The sequence below is a fragment of the Ruditapes philippinarum genome, unplaced genomic scaffold (genome assembly GCF_026571515.1).
Source record: "Ruditapes philippinarum isolate M1 unplaced genomic scaffold, ASM2657151v2 ctg3212_1_1_1_1, whole genome shotgun sequence".
NCBI lineage: Eukaryota > Metazoa > Mollusca > Bivalvia > Venerida > Veneridae > Ruditapes > Ruditapes philippinarum.
This window is the reverse complement of record NW_026852782.1, coordinates 26312-41828: the sequence shown is the minus strand read 5'-3', so window position 1 is coordinate 41828 and position 15517 is coordinate 26312. Positions and strand designations below refer to the sequence as shown.

The following is a 15517-nucleotide window of genomic DNA, read 5'->3' as shown; positions in this document are numbered from 1 at the left end:
CTCAACAGATATTTGAAGAGAACGCACTATAATCCCTAAAGAAAATCTAAAACTTTAAAATTCAAAATGTTCAGGCTCTGTTTATAATTGAGCCTGTTCATGGAAGGTACTGTAAAGTGCAAACTACCCTCCACGGCCCCTAGTACCGGTTTAAGCAGAATTAAATTTTACACATGAAAATGGTGAGATTAGAATTTAGATGATCTCTATCAGATGGTGACTTGAAAATTTGAAAGTGGTGAAGTAGCAGTTTAACGTTCAATGTTACTTATTCCTATGCAAATTGGAATCCCCTCAGTAAAATTAATTTGTGTTGAATATAGTCTTATCAATACTTCCTTGAAAAGTATTTAACCTCAGACAGTAAGTAACCTTGTGAGTTTTTTTTCTAAGAAGTGTGGTATCTACAACGTTTCAAAACTTATATGCCTATAACCATTTAAAGTCCGCTTATGTTGATTGAATAAAAGGCCCATTAAGAATGGCAAATCAATGCAAGGGATATTATTGTTTGTTGATAACTATTTAATAACAGTCTAAAAAAAAGTTTGGTTGGTTCAAAATAAAACCGGGAAAAAAAAAAACCTTAAGCGGGCGAAACCTTCTTGTTATTCGTGTCTTGTCGCGGCGGGAAATACGAAAAATACGGGTTAAATAGCGTTTTATTTACGGATTATGGTAGTGGGCGGGTAGGAATATGGGCGGAGCTTAAATTTATATCTCCTTTATTGAAACCACCAGGGGCAATCTCGAAACCTTTATTTCGATTATTTTTACTCCAACGTTTAAAGGGCACTCCACTTGAGGGCTTTTTAAACAAGAACGGCATTGAGGTAATTTTACCGCCATTTGTAATACAAATTTTGATGGAGGTCTAAAACAATTTCGTTTTTGTGCAAATTTCAGATTATTCCATCACCTTGTTTTTTTTCCAGAATTATCATTTTATTGGACAAAATGCCTCAAAACTGAGAAGCATTACAACGCTTGTCATTCAAATCAGGCTAAGAATTGCCCTAACTGTCGATTTGCAGTTTATTTCTGAGTACTTTTCTTTTAAATTATTACCCTTAGTAGATATTTTCATTTTTGAAGTGTTTGACTTTATCTCCGAAACATTTCAAATTTTATGTTTTTAAGCTTTTGACAGCAGTGGAACTCCTTGTTTTTTAAATATGAGGTTAGATGTTTGTTGATATGTTCTAAAACGAAATTTCATGAAATAACAAAAGAGAAAATATTATTTTTGTATTCGCTGCGTAAGCAGTGAATACAGTTCTATCACAATTTGCGGGATTACAGTATAAGAATGGGTACCTAACAACGCAAAGTAGTTCTACACAGATTTTCTTGTCACACACAAGTGATAAGATTTTGATTTTTGTCAGTAGTTCATTTTTGATTGTGTTATTTCTATCGTATATTATTTGCATGTTTTCAGGATATAATCAGTAAAAAATATCATTAGTATTCATTCGCGTTAACTTTGATTAAGGAAGTAGTTCGTACCAAAACAAAGTTTTCGACGCTATTTTTGTATGTGAAAGCTGATCTCATCATTTTCTAAAAGTAGGTACAGAAAACTTACCAATATTATTTAAACCTAATGTAATCTGTTTTGGAATTCTTATTTGGATTTCATGATGTGTAAACTAACAGTGTTGATAATTCAGGTGTCTTGATATATTTTTTGTTGTTTGAGTTGTTTCCCTTGGTTTTCCGCAATATCACTAGTTTTGTCTATGTTTAAGCGGCTTTGTTTGTAAAAAGTTCAAAGTGTTCTTAATTTATTGGAAATATGGATTATTGATAGTTGGTCAGTATTATTTTGAGTTGCATTTGGTTTAAATTAGTGTTTATAGAGTGTATGTCATAGATGATTTTTTAATTAAGTAATGAGTGTGGTCTGATTTGAAAATGTCATCAGTTTTCGTGATTTGGAACCTTTGAGAATTGTTTTCAGAAAAAATCCGTTAATCTAGCTCTCTGTTTACTTAATCTCACATTTCATTCCTATCACTTTGCACATTGTGTTTATTATATTTTGCAGAAGTTACAGCAGAGAGAGAGTTTGACAGTATGCGTGTTTGAAGAAGATAATGCTATTATTGGTACATTCAATTCCACGAACTGGTGAGTTTAGAATTTATTTATGATTATGATGTATTTTATAATAACTTCATTAAATGAACTTATGATTGTGGCGGCCAGTAGAAAGCATATAGCTATAGTATATTATATGTTAATATACCTACAGGTTAAGTAAGCTGTTCAATGTGTTGTAAATATTTTAATGGAAGTGGCTAGCTGTAGGGGCCGGTATGGCTAGCCAAAAGTTCTAGCCAGGACACGCTGTATTGGCTAGCCGTACGGCACTTTTCAAAATTATATGGAAAATGAAAATGCATATGTTATTTTGTGTCGTTAAACGACGACTTTAATCAAATCTCCGCATTTGTCCTAGTGTGTTCACTTTAATAAAGATGCTCCGCAATTTTACAACAACAAAAAAATGAATGTATACGAACAAGCGTTGTATAATCTATCTTAATAAAAGTGTCAAAGTTGCATGTTATAACGTCCTTGATTTTCATGCTTATGATTTATTGTTTTAAGAGTATGAAAGATGAATTGTTTAATCTGTTGATTAAGCACATGGATCGAATAAATAATGATCGGAGGGGAAGAAATAAATAAAAAAGAATTAATATTAAAAAAAAAAAACGGTGAAAAGGAAAAATAATTTAATAATGCAAACTTTCCTTAATGATGGACGATGGACAAACTTCTATACCGTCGGTAATTGACGCAATTATCAGAGCCCAACAATTATTTTCGGTGTTTTTTTTTTCCAATTTAAAAATTAAAACTTAATGAAACAAAAAAGGATTATTATCAAAATTTTGTAAACTTTCAATTGATGTTATTTCACTGCAACCAAACGCTATTTTTTCTCGACGTCTTGAGATGACAAAGTACATTCATTACTGTAGCCAACACGGCGATTAATCTCTAAAAAGTAAATATTCTTGACTAAAATCCTCGCTTAAAGTCATAAAGCAACTCGTATTTTTTTCACTCGATATACCTCGGTTATTTACGTAGATCATATAGAAAAGTGTTAATGGGTTTATTGTAATTGACCATAAATTTGGACGTTTTTATTTAAATGATAATTATGCATTTCAGACATAGGAAATTGATTTAACTCTATTTTTATGTTGATGTAATTTGTTTAATTTCAGAGTGTTGATTTCCTCGATTTCATTGACTCGATGATTCATTCTCTGATTGATGATTTGTTGAATGTTGATTGAATGTTCTAATGATCAATCAACTTATTGATTTACTGATTGATTGGACATGTCATGGAGCTTAATATAGATGGAGAAGTAACTTAGACGTCATACAGTTAAATTCAGTATTATTGGGGTTGTTCTAACGCAAGTTATCATGTGTTTCGGGATTTTCCAAGATTTGTTGCATCCTGGGTAATAGTAGCCAAAATACCGCCATATTGAATTCCAAGAGGAACATTGACAAAAAAAAGACGAAGCATTTTCTACTTACATAAGAAGCAATAGTTATTTATGTTAAAACGTACCATACACACTTTTCCACACAGATATTTCTCAAAAAAAAAAAAAAACAATGTCGGCAATGTAAACAGTAGTTCATGGATATCGCCGAAGTTTAACGAGAGTGCGAGAATCGGGGACTAGTGGGAAAACCCGATTATTACCGAAGCGCACTGTGGATCTGAATCTGACTATCAACTATTTTCTGAGCTTCCTATCCATTGTATATATATCTGTGGTATCTGTGGACATGTAAGACGAATATATGTGAACTGTAAGATGTTGAAATGTGCAAAGTTGTTTGTTTAGAAGAGAAAAACACAATTTTTGGAGAAACTTTTTGTTTGAATGATCAAGGTATAAACACTTTTTGTAAATTTAAAACTTTTAAAAAGTTTCTAGCTGAAGTTAAGCAGAGAAATGCATTGGATACCTCAGAATATTGCTATGTTGTTAAAAAATTTCCAAGCCTTATGGTCACATATTCAAGGAAAAATTCGAAGAAAGGAAAATAGATTGTCAGGTGTATAGATTTCCAGTCTGCTTATCATTTACATACAATCTGGAAAACTTCAGTAGTGTCACTGGGGTCAAAATTAATCCTGTCTAATGGTAATGTTGTAAAAAGTTCTATTTTTTGTTTAAAGCATAAAGTTTAATGTATATATGTATTATAATAGAAATTAGATATATGTATGGATATTTTGTGTAAACCAACATGTGAAAACCCTGGAACATCATTGCTAAAGCAATATTGTTAGGTACAATACCATACATTTAAAAGGCAAGAATGGTACGGTAATAATATCATTTACTATAGATTTAGAATGCAAGAAAAGATAAAATATCATTCCTCGCTTCTTAGTACAAAAAGTGCCATATCACTTTTATGCTTATATTAATGTTTACTGGATAAAACACTTTCTTACTTTTCATTTTTAGCTAGACTATACAAAGTATATGGAGAGCCGTCCTTCTTGCCCCGGGGTCCGCGTCCTTATTTAGATTAAAGTTTTGGTTTTCCATATCATCAACCACATCTTATGTGACAAGGTTCATAACTCTAGCACCACTATTTTCAGATTTATCTCCCCTTGAACTTAAAATTTTCCTTAAAAAATATTATTTTCTATCGTTACTTCCTTATTTCTTAAGGGATCAACTTCATACTTCAAATACATGGGTGCAAGTTTTCAGGCATATGCCTGAAGTTCAGGTTTTTTTATACTTCTGAAAGCACTCTTTTACTATATAAAACCAATACAAATAATGCTAATTTCAGGTTTTCAGGGTTTCTGATACTTTTAACTTGCACCTATGCAAATATATGTTCCTTATCATCAACCACATCTTATGTGACAAGGTTCATTACTCTAGCACCCCCAAAATATTTTCAAATTTATCTCCTCTTGAAAGATAGAATTTTTCTAAAAAAAGTTATTTTTAAGCTTTCGACTATTCGATAAGAATAAGTAGAGCTATTGTAGTCACCTAGTGCGTCAGTGTTGTGTCGACGTCTGTGTCAGCTTAGGTGTAATAACTTATGTTAAAGTTTTTGTAATATCTCAAATATCAAAGTCCATTGATATATGGCTTTGAAACTTTGCACACATGTTCACCATCAAGACCCCAACCTGTAGACAGGAGGAGATAACTGGATCAAGCATTTTTACAGAATTATGCCCCTTTTCTGACTTAGATTTTATATTATTTAAAGTTTGCATACCACCTCAGATATTTTCATATACTATTGACATCTGGCTAGGAACAAGTTGAAATTTTATACTCTTCTTTGAGAGCATAATAGGACTCTCTTCAAGGCCTATAACAGTAACATGGATTTAAAGGAAAATTTGGCCCTATAACAGTAACATGGATTTAAAGGAAAATTTGGCCCTTTTGTTAACATTTTACATTATCAAGGCTCTTTTTCTATCAAGCACTTAGAATGGTAGAGCGTTGCTGTCCTACCGACAGCTATTATTTACTGTTACTTATTTATTTCTTAAGGGATCAACTTCATATTTCAAATATATGTTCCTTATCATTAACCAAATGTTATGTGACAAGGTTGTTAACGCTAGCACCAATATTGCAAGAATTACCTCCCCATGAACTTAGATTTTTTTTACTTGAAAAATATTATTTTTTACTATGACTTCTTTAGTTTCAAAGGCATCTATCTCTTACTTCAAATACATATTCCTTATCATCAATTACATCTTATGTGACTAGGTTCATAACTCTTAAAGCAATATTTTCAGGTTAATATCCCTTTGAACTTAGATTTTTTTTAAAGAAATATTATAATTAATTTAATTTACTTTTTTATATTTCTTATCATTACACATATGTTGTGCGACAAGCATGACTATTTCCAGAATTACCCCCCCCCCCACCTTGAACTTATTTATGGAATATATGTAAACAAATGTTCATAGTTTTGTCTTCCATACCAACTTATCTCAGCCTCTTTGATATTTGGTATACAGTATTGACGTGGTCCCATACCGTCGGATTTGATTTCAGGTCGGTCGCTCACCACGCCCTGTTTACCGTTAAATTTTCAACATTAATGGTCAATGGTAGGAAATTTTCGTAACAGTTTTTTTTAGCAACTACTTATCACAGGCTCTTGATATTTGACAAACAGCATTGACACATGGTCTCATACTGTGGGATTCGATTTCAAGTCTTTCACTCATCCACTTCCTGTTAACTGACTTAGTTAAATTTTCCATATAAAATGGTCAGTGTAAATTTTTTCAAAACATTACAGCATCATGATATTTGGTATATAAATGCAACCAGGCCTTTTCTGTCTTTGACCCATTTTTTTTTTTTTTTTTTTTTTTTTTTTTTTTTAATTTTGAAATTATTCATTTATTATTGTTGAAATCTACTTATAATGACTTTAAAATACCATGTTCCCAGTACTTTTTATTTACATGCTTAAGTTGTTCTTAACATACGCAAAACAAACTTGTACATTCCTTTATTAGAAATTTTTTTATATATATAACCAGGCACAAGTGACATGATAATATTTATTTATATGCTATTATCATTGTGGACACAAAGTGTAAATAAAGGTATCATTTTTTTTTATTCTAGTCAAAGTAAAAAATATTTTGCATGTGTTCATTATTTATCTATTGAAATTTGACAAACAGTGATTGCACTAGAGTTATATCAGAAAGTTTGTGGGAGCTTTACATGCTCATAACATTTCTATCTTTGTCAGAGAAATTTTTTGACTTCTGAGAACTATTTTGACTTCAATTTCCGAAGAAACATGAAACTACACCCCAAATTTAAATGCATAATAACTATTACATTTGTTTAACTTAACTGTTTCTTATGGTCAATAGTGTTACATGTATATATTTTTTATGTTCATTTTACATTTGCTTGTTTTTCTATCATTTCAATCCATTGTCTTAATCATTATATAACTTGATTATACCTTAATTATGTGGCATTGTTTTTAGATTTACAGTGTATTTGCAATTTTGTGAACATTTATCAGTAAGTAATATTCTTAATAAAAGAAATTTCACAATTGATATGAAGTACCAAGCCATTTATACAGTGTGTTTCCGATTTATGAAAATGTTTTTAACAAATGACTTAAAATTGAGCAATCACCATACTTTCTAGCATAAGAATCTTAAAATAAAATTACTTAAATTGCAAGCAAGTTGCAATTTTATACATGAGATAAACTTATCGTGGCCAAATTTGTTTTTCATATTAGCAAGTTCTGTATATATGCTTTAATTAAAAAAGAACACTGATTATGTATGAAGTAACTGAAATATTGAAAGCTTTATAATAGAATGTTTGTCATGCAACATTAAATTGTGTAAGATTCAGACTATTAGATAAGGCGATGTACTTATTAATGCTGTTATAATTACATGTATTATTATTGTGAGTAAAAAGGTTCTGGGGATATTTCTATCATGTTTTAACCAGGGGCATAGATAATATACATTGTTTACTTTTTTAGCTCACCTGTCACAAAGTGACAGGGTGAGCTTTTGTGATCGCTTTTCGTCCGGCGTCCGTCCGTCCGTCCGTCGTCCGTCCGTAAACTTTTACTTTAAATGACATCTCCTCATAAACCACTGAGCCAATTTCATCCAAACTTCACAGGAATGTTCCTTTGGTGGTCAACTTTAAAAATTGTTCAAAGAATTTAATTCCATGCAGAACTCTGGTTGCCATGGCAACCGAAAGAATAAACTTTAAATATCTTCTTTTAAAAAACCATAAGAGGTAGAGCTTAGATATTTGGCATGAAACATCTTCTAGTGAGTGTCTACCAAGTTTGTTCAAATAAAAGCCCTGGGGTCAAAATTGGCCCCGCCCCGGGGGGTCATTGATTTTCCCTATATGCATATAGTAAAAACTTAAAAAATCTTCTTTTAAAGAACCCAAAGAGCTAGAGCTAAGATATTTAGCATGAAACATGTTCTAATGGGTGTCTACCAAGTTTGTTCAAATAAAAGCCCTGGGGTCAAAATTGGCCCCGCCCCAGGGGGTCATTGATTTTCCCTATATGCATATAGTAAAAACTTAAAAAATCTTCTTTTAAAGAACTCAAAGAGCTAGAGCTAAGATATTTAGCATCAAACATGTTCTAATGGGTGTCTACCAAGTTTGTTCAAATAAAAGCCCTGGGGTCAAAATTGGCCCCGCCCCATTGGGTCATTGATTTCCCTATATGCATATAGTAAAAACTTAAAAAATCTTCTTTTAAAGAAACAAAAGAGTTAGAGCTAAGATATTTAGCATGAAACATGTTCTAATAAGTGTCTACCAAGTTTGTTCAAATAAAAGCCCTGGGGTCAAAATTGACCCCGCCCCGGGGGGTCATTGATTTTCCCTATATGCATATAGTAAACACTTAAAAAATCTTCTTTTAAAGAACTCAAAGAGCTATGGCTAAGATATTAAGCGTGAAACATCTTTTAGTGAGTGTCTACAAAGTTTGTTCAAATAAAAGACCTGGGGTCAAAATTGGCCTGCCCCGGGGGTCATTGATTTTCTTTATATTTGTATAGCAAAAACTTAAAATCTTTTTTGAAAAAACCCAAATAGCTAGAGTTTAGATATTAAGCATGAAATATCTTCTAGTAAGTGTCTACAAAGTTTGTTCAAATAAAAGCCCTGGAGTCAAAACTGGCCCGGCCCCAGGGGTGTCATTGTTTTTAACTATATGTGTAAATAGTAAAAACTTAAAAAGAATCTTTTTAAAAAGCCCAATGAGCTAGAGCTTAGATATATAGCATGAAACATATTCTTATGGGTGTCTACCTTATTTGTGCAAATAAAAGCCGTTGGGTTAAATTGGCCCTGCAACGTTGGGGGGGGGGCTATATACAGGTGAGCGACCTCAGGGCCATCATGGTCCTCTTGTTATCAATATTGCAATTGGTTTTAAAGCTGTGTTTTCTTAAATATGGATATTATTGAATCATCCTTGACATCAGTATTCTCATTTTTTAGCTCACATTAGCAAAAGCTCAGCTATTACAGACAGTCAAAGATTCCTGGTCTGTCTTCATCCATATTTCAATAATGTCATATTAAACTACTGGTCCAGTTTGAAAACTTCAAAAATTTTCATTTCTTGTGTCTTTGCAAGAACGCCTTAAATTAATTTGGTCTATTGAATGATAAGGTCACAGAAGCTGAAATAAAGATTAAATCTTTAAACCATCTTTTTCTTTAATTGTCCCATTTTGTTTGTATTGCATTGTTAAAGGCATTTCCTCATGCCCCCATTCCGTTTGTAATGTTTCTTTGCAGAAAAGTAAACAACAGAATTTTAAAATTTATTTTTGACTGTTACTGGCTATTTAAAAGTATAATAGGGCAAAATATCAAAAGTACTTGTTTTTTGTAATGTTTTAATCTCATAAATTTTTAAAATTAAATTTTTTTATAAAAATACCTATATTTACTTCTCAAATTTCATGAAATTTACATGTTCCAAGTTTCACTTTTCATCATGTGAAAAACTGAAATGCTTTAGCTAGGTAATCTGTCTGTCATTACATTTGAAGCTTATGTAGCAATATAGTATTCTAGGTATTGTTACTGTATATATATTCATTATAACATAATTCTCTCATCATGTTAAGGATCTAGTCATGAATGAACTGCATGCATTCATATTTTTGGATGTATATTTTATTGTACCACGTAGATAATGTAATAAAGTTGTTCTTATTTAGTTTATTCTTACTTCTATCCCTCTTTCAATATATTATTCAACAACCAGTATTAATGTCTCTATCAGATTAATAATCTGTAATTCAGTGGCCCATATTCCTTTATTCTTTACAATTGCAACGTTTTTAGTAAGACACATATGCATTTATAATGCGCAGCGAATACATCAGTGCTTTCAGCGCTTTGATTATAATAAAGTCATCTCATAATGACGCCAATTATATCACGCTCCCATTGTTTGGTTAGCGGTGATTGTTCGCGATACTCGGAAATACAGCAATAATAATGGCATGACTGGTAGAATTTCATTGTTATGAAGAACAATGGCTGTAGCCTTTTTTACTTTGAAATGTAATTAAAATACTGTTTTCTAGAAATGCTATCTAAATGACAAATATTTTTGTATTATCTTATTTCTAACCAGGTCAACGTACCTTGTGTTAGAACTGAATTTTGCCATTTCATAGATTTCGTTTTAAACATAATTCGAACTGATTTAAATTAAATATGCTATAAAAATGCACGCTTGATAACGAATGACATTTTAAGCTTAATTCATTCTTAAAACCTTTATAATAATTTACACTCCGCAATATTTTAGAACATTAATTTCAGGTTTCAAATATTTCATCAATGTCGTAAATTATATGTCAGTTCCAAAGAAATGGAAAGGATAATTTCATCTGTGACTGACAGGTACTGTCTTAACTAATAAAAAATTTCAACCAAATACAATACAATCATTTATAGGACAATGATGCTGAGAATCAGTGGACCTTTTTATAGTCTTTCTAAATATTAGAAGATATTAATGCCCACAAGAACTAAGCATTTAAGAAATTATGTGTATATTATGTGTCCATTCTTAACTCGATTTTGAATTATTATACTGCCCAGTATGGTTGCAGTGTTATAATAGGAGACCAGTTAGGTGTGCAATTATTGCAAATGAACGTTCAAGCGTGGTCAAAGAAATTTTCAAAACTCATCACAACTAATTATGAATATAAACATCAAATGTAATTAAGAAGTAATTAAAATAAAAACACATTAAACACGTTTGATGATTCTTTTAAAGTTAAAGAAATCTTTGAGTATTTCGTTTCTTTATTCGAGAAATCACTTAACAACTAAAAGTGTCATTACTACATAGCATCAATGTCGCCCAAATATCTGCTAATTATATATTGATATCGTCATTTTAAAGATTATCAATTGGTTAATCCACTTTAAACGTTGTATTTTAAGTCAGAGTATTACATGTATTAGAATAAAAGTGTGTGTGTTTCAGACGTTATTTCAATTCATTTACTCCTAACTCGTTCCTAACATTTCCATATCAAATAAATGAACTCTCAAGATACATGTAAGTACAACTTGAAATAGTATTGCCTATTCACGTTTGTTTGATACGGTATATTGTTTCGACGGTATTATTCGAATTCAGCTAAATATGTCTGAGTAACGGCAAAGAATTAATTAAGAATATTACGTCTAAATTTCTAGCGTTGTGCAGGTTTTTTTTTCTTACGATAAAAACACTTAATAACAATAGATAATTGACAAACATGCTATATTAAGTGTTAATTGAGTAACAAAATAATAAATACTATTTATAAACATATGTCTAAGGCAGTTTGAATTTTTTATTTGTATTTGTGTTACAAAGTCATTTATAAGATTCTGAAAGCATATTAATTTAGAAAATATGTGTTAGCGTACTTTATCATTAAAGTGCTAATTGAAATTTTTTTATTAATAACTATTCATCTTTATACAGTCACACAGATGGATTTTGTTAAAAACAGCTTAAAAGGGAAAATATAAACAACTAATATCGAATAATAAACCCCAGGACTATGTCGAAATTTATGGCAATATCACAAACGCCACTGATAAATAATTGTTATTGCCGTTCAGTCTATAACAGTTGAAATACAAATCAACAAAGTAGCACTCCCATTTATTGGAATATCCTCAAATTTTAAGCAAATGTTGAGAAATTGCCTGCAGGGCTATAACTAATTTATTATTAAAGCTGGCATTAGAGCCAAACTATGATATTAAAGGAATTAAATTGCCAAACAAGATAGAGTGTGATGTATAGATAGCACAAATTTGAGACAGGTCAATGATATCATATTACATGCACTAACTTAATTGTGTCGATATTTTATTGAATTTATAAGTACATAATGAAGATATTTATCAATAATAATGGAATTATATTATTCATTCTAGATGTGAAACAATCGTTTATATTTCACTAATTCGAAGAAAAGACATGTCCTTACAATATAAGCGTTCAACGTGCAAATTCAAGAGATGTGAAAAAATATGCACATACTTCTTTTCTTAAAGATAATGACAAAAAAATCTGCAAAATACAAAAGATGAAATAGCTAAACTTCAATATATTAATACATTATTTCAGACAGTGGAATATACGGATATATGTCAAATATATCATAATGAATAAAATAGTTAAATTAAAATGATTGTTTTCTGATTTATGAGGTTACTGCATTTGTCTATATTTTTACTGAAAGTATCCGTCGTAGAATCAGAATAACGAATTCAAATGATAATAATTATTAGTTATAAAATATTCTAGTTCATTTCAGTGGTATAAATGAATAAATGACAAATCACGTTGTTATGATAATATTATGAATAGCAATATAAATGACATTTAAACAGCAATAACAGTTATACAACAATGAGAATTTAACAATAGTGACATTTTAACAATAATGACAATAAAACAATAATGACAATAAAACAATAATGATAATGTTTGAAAATGATGATGAACATTACCATGATAATTCTGACTCTTTACCTTCAGTCATCTTTAAAGAAATAGCATTGTATAGCAACTAATGTTTTTTAATAACTTTCAATGACAAAATGATACAGACTGTTAGATAACATTCTTATGAGACAGTTCAGAAGTATACCTTAAACAAGGAGAAAATACACTCAAATATAACATTTGTGGTTACCACATTTCATGAAACTTTAAAGTTGAATTTTAATGTTTAAATGAAGGCGACAATACTAATTCATGCGCCCACACGCCAATTACGTTAAACAACTTTAAATTGCAGAGATTAGTTTTAGAGATTAACCGAATGTGAAGGCTTTTTATCTCATGGGTAAAAATGAAACAGTAATACTATAAATAATTATACATTATTGATCAGCGTTGACGACAATTAGTACAATCCTTGAAGCAGCATGCCTGCAGATTCATGCCAATTTTCATTTAAATCTATCTTGAAAATGTATTTCAAACTAATTTTGTGGAGTCAACAAAGAAAAGTAATTTAGATATTGCAAATGGTGCTTAAAATCCACGTAAATTGCCAAAAAAGGGTTCAAAATATACAAAAATAGCCCCTTCTGTGTTACTAACGCACCGCATTACTTACGTTTTAGAAATATAGCCATTAATACGGTAAAATCTGTCATATTACACATTTCATGTAAATTAATACTTGAATCTTGAATCCTTTGCCCATCCCCCTAAAATCTCAAATTTTTCTCAAATTTGATTTTCCTCACCTGTTAGACATGTAGCTTTAAAGGTTTCCACCAAATTTGATGTCTATTATGATTTTACTATGTGGTTATTAATTTCTAAGTGGTCTTGTTTGCAACACAGCCGTTCCCTCTTTTCATTAAATGCATTTTCCTGGCTCTTCCCTGTTTAAAAACCATAACTATTTACAGGGAAAATAAACCTGATAATAGCAAACATGGTACACCTGCTCTCATAAGCAAGCTCTCAATGCGTTGTGACATATAAACAATGCGACGTATAGCTCAAAACTGATAAATAAAACAGTTCTTAGTATTATCAGCCTTCAATTAGAATTCAGTTTGAAAGATTTGTAGATCTTTCAAGTTCTGAACAACATTTTTTATGCGCAGGCTGCATACAATCGAGCACAGTTGATCCATTTAAATGTATCTAAAATCGAAATGCATTCTTCATTTTGTACTTTGTGTTCAGTTATAGTATCTGGACAAATGTGCGTTAATATGACTGGTATTTTTAACCTAAGCATGATTGAATTGCACTTGAATAGCATGTTATTTTTGATAGCTTAAATTATTCCGACGGAAATTTTAGAAAAGACCGTGATTTATTACATGTATTTTCACTTTTCTGCATAATCTGCTTAGTGAAAGTCGTCAAATATAAATTGTAGCACGAAACATTCGAAGAAAGGTAAATGCTTAAGGCTCGGTTTTGCATGTCAATAGCACATTGAGAACTTCAGGACAAGAACGATTTGCGACATTACCAGTTTTTTTAAACATTACGGTATCTATAAACTTACATTGTGTCCACCTATAGTGTGTAGAGTTTAAAAAAAATATATCAATTTTGTGTGGATTCAAATCATGTTTATTTTATCATTTTCATATTCCAAAGAGCATTTATATATATTTTAAAATATCAAACTTAAGCAAAGTGCATGCACATCTATAACATGATAATTTCTCATACTTAAAGCTTAAATTTGGTAGGTCTACAAAGGGCATATTTTCCATAAGTTTTAACATTTTCAAATATTGTTAAAAAGAACTAGTAGTATATAAATATATAATTTTATCATTTGGATAATCATAAAAAAAGTTGCTCGAAAATAAAATATTATGTTGATAGAGTTTTATGCGATTTAGAAATGACATCTATATGATGAATAACAATATTTTGTTCTAGAACATTTTATTATCTGCTCTTTGTAGATATGTCATAGATATATATCTCACACTGCCAGGAACATATATAAATATTTCTTAATAGTTTTGCAGAATTTCTAATACTAAATATAAATCAATGTAATTATTACAGACCTTCCATTACAGCTCAATGTACTTTAAAACTTGTACGCAATCAAACTTGTTCAATGTTGTATGTCTGTTTGTGTGTCTTTGAGACTACATTTTTCAATACTATCCGATTAAAGATAAACAATATCAAATATTGTGTAAAATTTTGTTAAAAAATGACAAATTGCATGCATATGCATAAGATAAACATACATGTTGTTGAAAAAAGGAATAAACAACTATATATGAGAATAAAACATGAATTACTAAATTTCATGGAATTTATGTAAGTTAAACATAGTATCCAATAGAAATGTATTCACTTTTCTCGTATCGAGCAATAAATAAAACCCTAAACATGCATTGAGATATTTTCATTTGTTCAGCTAAATCCTGTTGCTAATGTAAAATGAGTTTTGACTCTGCAACTATTTCTATGATTTCAATAAACATTTTAGTATAATAATTAGTAAAATATAATTTAATTAAAATAAAAGTATGCACACTTTATTCAATTTCTACTTCAACATCAAATAAAATAAAAGGAAAATTCAAGTAATGTAAAAGAGCTTGATGCATTTATCAAAACACGGTAAACATTCGATTTTGCAATTCTCCAATCTTACTGTCAATTTAACGGTAATGTCTGACTTATTGCATGCATTATAAGAAAACAAAACAAATATATTTTATATAACAGACACCGATTTATAATACTAAAATTATAACTATAAACCTCTCATAAAATAAGATAAACAACATGATGGTCTTTTACATTAGACTTCATCAGTGTTATTTGTGCCTTGTGTGTGGAGGCCGTAAAAAGTCGCTCGTACAATTGTCATTTTTCT

At 30.3% G+C, this 15517-nt stretch overlaps 1 long non-coding RNA gene across 1 annotated transcript; it reads left to right on the top strand.

Moving 5' to 3' along the window:
• The first annotated feature begins 1515 nt into the window (after window positions 1-1515).
• LOC132724200 (uncharacterized) lies at window positions 1516-3950 on the top strand. Its single transcript, XR_009624873.1, has 3 exons — window positions 1516-1816; window positions 2051-2133; window positions 3246-3950. It is a non-coding gene; the product is annotated as an uncharacterized LOC132724200 (long non-coding RNA).
• Window positions 3951-15517: the final 11567 nt, after the last annotated feature.